Here is a 7,300-nt window from a genome sequence, read left to right as displayed (position 1 = left end):
TGCGCCCTACTTTGCAAATATATGTAATTTTTGATTTTCTTAATTTTAGATTTCCAGCTTCTTTTTGCATAATTTCGCGAAAGGAATTTTGCGAATAATGAAAAAATCTCACCAAACATTGGGAAAAGAGCGAGTATTTACACCTAAAACTATGTTCACATATCAATATTATCTCAAACAAAGCTCGTTTTTTAATCACCCCGTTTACACAGGCAAATCTCAGATTATTAGCCGTCAAATTTGTTGTGCTTGTTATTCTCACATCTCAAAGAAAGTTTATGTTTCTTCTCTGTGCCACCGTGATCACGTTTTTCTGCTATAATAAGCAATATAAATATATTTTAACTTAACATTTTATTAAAAATACCTTTACAAACCTCTTTTACTTGCTAGCGTACATTTTTGTTTACTTTTACATTTGGCATTTCTCTTCTCTTTCGCAAAAACAATCGATAAAACTAGGATGGACACCGAAAAGTTATCGGTTAAATCTGAGATTATTTTATAATTACAGATTAACAAGGGCCGAATTTTATATCGCTAATCTTTCGTTTTAATTACAGATTAGGGTGTTAAGCTCGAAAATGAGGATAATCTACTTATATATGAACCTAGTATAAGTCATTTTATAGTATAACCTTTGTTTTCTGAGAGTGGAAAGCAGGAAACAAAAATTAACCAAAATTCCATCATATTTAATGACTGGGCCCACATTTTTTGTGAGTTTTGGACGTTATGGTGATCTAATCTTCTCCATACTTTATATTTAGGTTTTTCTAATAAAATAAGGACTACAAACTAAATTTCATCGAAATTGGATGAAATTTTATCTTTCCGCTCGCAAGAGTAGAGGGCGTGGCAATCATTCCATCTTTACAAAATTTCATAATTCACTATTTCTAAGTAAAACTAGAACACATGTCAAGTTTCAGTGAAATCGGTGCAGGTGTACTATTATTTCCACCTGCCTCCATATAGTCGAAACACTGTGAGTCGTCCCCATACCTGCCGTGGCCTTCCTATGGAAAAAACATTAAAGGAATACATATTTTTTATAACTTTGGAATGACTATAGTTACCTATATTTCGCCGTCAAATTGTCAATCTTAATTTTTACAGATGTGGAATTGACATCATATCCTTGCATCTGCATTTCTGCCGCCATCTCCTGATAGACATGGCTGTTTTTTCTGGGCCCCCCCAAGTCATCCACTTTTTGTTGCCACAACATTACAAATACCTCCTCTGCATCTGCGGTCCAAAGATTTCGCGATCGCTTCATTTTTTATTATTAATATTTATAAAACTTTATTTAAATGCGCACAGGAAAAAACCATCATCAAATATGCATGTATCAGCAAAACAAAATGTCAACAAATATTTATGTATGTTGTTCCGAATATTATTCCGAAATAAAAGTCCTTTCCAGATAATAAACAAACCGCTTATCCAAATTAAACAAGTTTGGTACCATATTAAAGAGGACTTTAATATCTTTATAACTGAACGAGGAAAGCCATATATTTAAAAATATTTCATTAAAAAATGTTAATCAAGTCCCATAGAACAAAGCTTGTGTCAGGTATATGCATTTCTTTAGTATTAAATTATAAAAAAAAAATAAAAATTAAGATCGTTCGTTAATTCTGTTTAAAATCTATTTCATTCCTCTTTCATATGATACCAAATTTGTTTCATTTCGACAGACGGTTTGTTTATTATCCGGAAAGGACTTTTATTTCGGAATTACATTCGCAACAACCCTGGTATGTACACAGAAACAGCAAAACTTATTACAAAAAAAAAATTATTATTGAAATACAAAGTCATATTGCATCTAACTAGTGCGCTCAATCACATATTTAGTTTTTATAAGTTTTTTATATGCACATGTTACATTAAAAATAGGAATTATAAAAATCACAGCGTTTATACTTCACACAAATTCAGAATATTATGAAGTACTTTTATACTACACTTACATACTTATGTATTTATGTACATATTTTTATACTACATTTATATGTACATATATGTTTAATGAGATCAACAAAAATTCAGTAGTCTTGGTTTTCAAGGGACGTCTTCGTTAAAAAACATGGAAACAAATTAAAAATAGTACAGCATTAAAATGAGTCTTTAGATGACCAAACATAGTTAGAGCCGCCTGTGTTTCTCCTTGCAAAGCATTATATCATTCAACGTTGAAAATTCGAATCGATTTCTTAATTTGGTTTTTATAAGAGACATCAAATGGAAAACAAAATCACTTAGCTCTTTAAAGCAACTGTCTCCTAATCCATTTTTTAAACTCTTTACCGTTTCCCAAAACTCTGTTATGGGAAGCTTGGAATTAAGACTTTTGCTTTGGAAGCGTAACAATTTCCATTGTGTCGTAAGTATGTCTACATCACATGGAACTAAATATGAAAAATTGTTAATAACTGGAAAAATTGGTTTTTCTGATAACGCTTGGTTTGGTATAATTATTGAAAGGCACTTCAGGTCGTCTCTTCTAAAATCGAACCGTTTTCGCATGCCTCAAAAGTTCTAAAATAAAATTACGGATGTTTGTTTTAAGAGCGATTCTTTGTGAGTCATAAAATAAGTCTGATGCCAGGAATGCTTCCGCTTTACTTCCAATGAAAACGTCTTTAGTGGGCATAAAATTGTGTTCATCACAAACGTCAAAGTTTTGTAGGGTACTAAGATTTTTTAAAACGTTATCTTTAATATAATGCGACAAAAATAATTTGAAATGTGTTTCGAATCGGGAATGTAAATATGGCAATCGGATTTTTTCGGATTGAAACTCCTTATTCAAATCATTTGTTATTTTCAGGATATATGATAAGAAAAGCAAATATACTTTAATTTAAGAATTCATCATTATGTTATACGAATTAGTCGTATAGTTTTATTCCATTTACCTCAAGAACACAATTTGTAAAATAAAGCCGTAAAGGAGCCCACTGCTCAACAATTCGCCCGATGACACTTTCTAAAGAAAGCCACCTGGTTGATGCAATACCTAAAAGTTTATGTGGCTTTACACCACAATATTCCTGGAATTCTTTAAGTTCGCAAAGTTGCAGGCAAAGTTTTGCAAGCATAACTGGAGCATAAATACGGTGACCATATTTTTGCGAGCCGAATATGGGACAAAAAATAATTTTTCTAATTTTTTGCATAAAAGCTAGCAGACCTTATTAGCCCTGAAACAGCATCCTTATAGTAACATCACAAATTTTTAGGATATCTTTCTCGAGATTTTTACCCTACAAAATTTTTTTACAAAAAAAAAAAGATACATTTTAATACGATAAAGTGCAAGTTTTAAGTAGCTAGGACTTACCGTTAATTTTTGGCATTTTTTTTTGTCGACGGTGCTACGCATTTTTTTATACAAAATCAATATTTTTGACAACTTGTTGATAGGGAAGCAAATGAGCAGCACGTTGCACTTTCACTTTATTATACTAAATTTTAATGAGCTACAAGTGATTAAAAAGTTTGTAATTTTGGTGAACATTTGCAGAATTAATTCTTATAGTTTTTGCAGCAAGTCGGAAATTTCGAATTACATATATGGTTTTTGTTAGGAAAAGAGATCTTCTTAAAAAAAAAAATAATAAACATTAAATAAACAAAAGAAAAACCTTGCTAAAATATAGAATCCTAATATATATTTTGGTCACTGTATGTGTTCCTCGATTCGAAGCACACGCATTCAGACTGGTTCATAAGCATGCCATTTTAATGAGCTTTTAAGGCCTCGAAAAACCGAACCCCGAAAACGCGACAAATACAGGACATTAAAAGAAATACAGAACATTTGGCGTCCCGTATAAAATAAATTATTTGCCAGGACAAGTGGTCCAAAAAGAGGACTGCGCCGTATAATACAATACGGATGGTCACCGTAAGCATAAATGTAAACTGTGACATTTACATTTCTGATATAATATCTTTGAATTTTTAAATTTTGTCTTGAACACATTAAAGTCTCTTGTCATAATACTAGCTACATCAGTGGCCAGCCCAATTAAATTTTCCATAGGGATACGATTTGCAGAAAAAAAGTTTTTTATAGATTCATAAATTGACTGAGCATCACTTTGAAACAACTCGATTAGTGCAAGAAATCTATCGCGAATTTCATTTGCAGATGTGTCAAAGTATCGTACGACCAGCACTAAAGCTTTCCTTGTGGTTAAGGGTCTGATTATGCATACTTCGCATAACTTCGCACAACCATTTGTACCAGTGAAATAAAAATGTAACTTAAGAAAATGTGAAGCAAAATCTAAACTCAACAGATTGCTAAGTTTTTAAAAGTTCTGCTAATTTCTGGATAATGGAATACAAACAAAGTACGTGCAAAGTACATACTAAATTACAATTTGAAGTTTATGCGAAGTTGTGCGAAGTTATGCGAAGTGTGCATAATCAGACCATAAGTCAGTGGTCTCGTCAACTATAAGGGAACTTTGCTTGTCCTTAAATGGTAGAATTTTTTCTTTAGACTTTTCCGCAAGAGTTGCTGTTATATGCGTTGACTTGGTTCGCGCACATTTCAATTCTTTAGCAAGTTTGGAATCAGGACAGCAAGTGTATAACAATGTTGGAAAAAAAATCCATGAGAAGAAACGGAAGGTTGTGGTTTATTCAAAACATTACTAACGTATATTCCGCATCGCGAATTTGTTTCATTAGACAATAAGTGCTTTGGCTTGAGGAAGCAAAATTATCAATTTTAACCTGCTTACTTTTTACGTCAACGTTTTTCTTGTGGACAGCTTTTTCTTGGTGCAGTTTCAAGTGTGAAGCGTGATTCATTAGAGTATTTTCGCATGCTCTAACAAACGCTTTGCCGTCTCGTTCTTGAAGCCAGGAAAAGTTAGTAATCCACTCTTTTCGAAACTTTCGTTTGTCATTTTGCATCGTCTCTTCACTGAAATTTATATTATTTTGAGCATTTAGAATTTTTAGAGTTAAAATTTAATATAAAACATACCCAGTGCTTTCATTACTTTAGACTTCAGTTCCCCAATCCCCATTGGTTTGCTTAATTGAGACTTCAGGTCCGCCTCCATTATCAACTTTCGCTTTTTTTATTAAGTACCTGAAAAAGTTAAAAATATGCATATATTTTCAAATGTAGAAAGGAATATCAGTCAAATCATATATTATAGAACTAGTTATACAAAAATTATTACTTATCAATGGTGCAAAAGCCACATCAACTTTGGTACTGCTAACTGGTAACCGGCAAAATCACTGTGAAGCTGGAATTTCACAAAAATCATATACTGTCACATATGCACACTAGTTATTTATACAATTGAAATTATTATTATTATTTATTAATTAATATAATTAAAATTACAAAATTAATATAATAGCACTAGCTACCATGGCTATCGGCTTAGTCAAGGGATAATATATATAAACGTAATGTGTATTTATATTAGATGAAAGATGTTTAAAGACTTAAGAAAGTTAGACATTAATATGATATTTGATGCAGATGGGAGGGAGAGGACATTGAGCGGGTGTGCGTCTTCGAACGCTTTTGTGCGTATAGCGGCAATACCTGAGCAATGCAGTAGAATGTGACGTGTGGTTAAGTTGGCAGTGTTGCAGAAGGAGCATGTGGGCTGAGAACTTCTTGTAAGAAGGTGTTAGTGTGTGAGGAGAGCATGTCCTAGTCTTAGGCGAACGTAACATCTATTCATCCATGTTGTTGTCGTAGTAGGTAGTGTTACTGACATGCCACTAGGATGCACCTCTTTATATTCATGTTGATACTGTTTCCAGTTCAGGTGAAGGTGAGACTTCAAAGCAGTAGAGTACATCGTTTTAATTGATGAAGTGCCAAACGGATAGAAGGTGTGTAGGCAAAAATGTAAAGCAAACTTCGCAGCTTTGTCAGCATACTCGTTACCAGCTATACCTGCATGTCCAGGGATCCACATTAGCTTTGTATTTGGTGCTAATTTAATGGGCAGTTGTTGAAGATGTTATATTGGACCTATTATATATATAGTGAATGTTTCTTGCAGCTCCGAAAACTGATTGGCTGTCAGTGCAAATAATGACTTTTTTGTTCCCTTCTTTTACTAAATGCAGGGCCGAAATGATACCTCAGCTTCAAAAATGCTGGCGTACTGTGGTAGCAAGCCGAGGGATAGAGTTAAACCGGTATCATTTGTAATAGCGAATGCAACTCCGTTGTTCTGTTTGGTCCCATCTGCAAAGATTAGATTCCACCCACTTTGCATAAGAAGCGTAACTATGTTCAAAAATGATTGTTGGTATGAAGCGTTGCTAGTGTTCTCCTTCCGAAGAAACGTCAACTCATCAATGAAACTACTTTTGTCTATGATCCATGGAGGAAGTTTGGGGTTGGGGATTTTCACGGGGACCATCTCCAGGTTTAAGAGGTCAGCGAGAGCTTTTATCTCACATAGTGCTGATTTGTGTGAGAGTGCCCTTTTTCTTCTCATCAATAGCTTGACTTCATGGTTAAGAATGTTTGTAGAGTTGCAGAACTTATAAATGATACGACTTCGAAGGTTTTTTATACGATCTTCCAATGATTGAAAGCCACTTTCTGCCAGTAAATTTGTGATAGGTGTTGTTCTGAACGCACGTAAACTTCGTCGTATCGCTGCGTGAGACGGTGCTTTAATTTTATTTAACGTAGTCGTATTGCATTTTCCATATAACTGAATACCATAGTCAATTTTGCTTTGTATTATTAAGTAGGGTGTTAGTATGTATACAACTTTTCTTCGACGATAAATATTGTATAATATGTAATCTGGTAGCTATTTCACCTCTTAAACTAATACAATGTTCCTTAAAACTATGTTTGTCGTCAAATATAACGCCCAATATTTTCTTAGATTTGACATTGGATATTTTATGATTGTTGTACTTAATGTCTATCTGATTACCACTACGTTTTCTACAAACATGCAGATGCTTGCATTTTCCGAATGAAACGAGAGCACCTGAATGTGGAGACCATTTTTCTAAAGCCCGGAAAGCTTTTCCAAACGATTCCTCAATTTCGGAAACATGTTTATTACCACATACTAAAAATAAGTCATCGGCGTAAAGGCAATGCTTAATATTTGTCTGTTGACTCATGATTTTGCTAACGTCGTCAAACGCTATTAAGAAGAGAGTGACTGAAAGTGGAGATCCTTGTGGGATACCGTTGAGGAGCGGAAATGTAGGCGAGAGATAGTTGTTTACCTTACATCGAAACTTACGATTGCTGAGAAAAGAC

General features: G+C 33.7%; 1 long non-coding RNA gene across 1 annotated transcript; it reads right to left on the bottom strand.

Annotated features, from left to right (window-relative positions):
* Positions 1–4,799: 4,799 nt before the first annotated feature.
* Positions 4,800–5,290, bottom strand: LOC118750854. Its single transcript, XR_004994443.1, has 3 exons — positions 5,220–5,290; positions 5,018–5,125; positions 4,800–4,954 (listed from the first exon to the last, which is right to left on the bottom strand). It is a non-coding gene; the product is annotated as an uncharacterized LOC118750854 (long non-coding RNA).
* Positions 5,291–7,300: the final 2,010 nt, after the last annotated feature.

The sequence above is a fragment of the Rhagoletis pomonella genome, unplaced genomic scaffold (assembly GCF_013731165.1).
Source record: "Rhagoletis pomonella isolate Grant_MI unplaced genomic scaffold, Rhpom_1.0 Rhpom_scaffold_00427, whole genome shotgun sequence".
In the NCBI taxonomy this organism is placed as follows: Eukaryota; Metazoa; Arthropoda; class Insecta; order Diptera; family Tephritidae; genus Rhagoletis; species Rhagoletis pomonella.
This window is presented reverse-complemented; position numbering and strand designations above follow the sequence as displayed.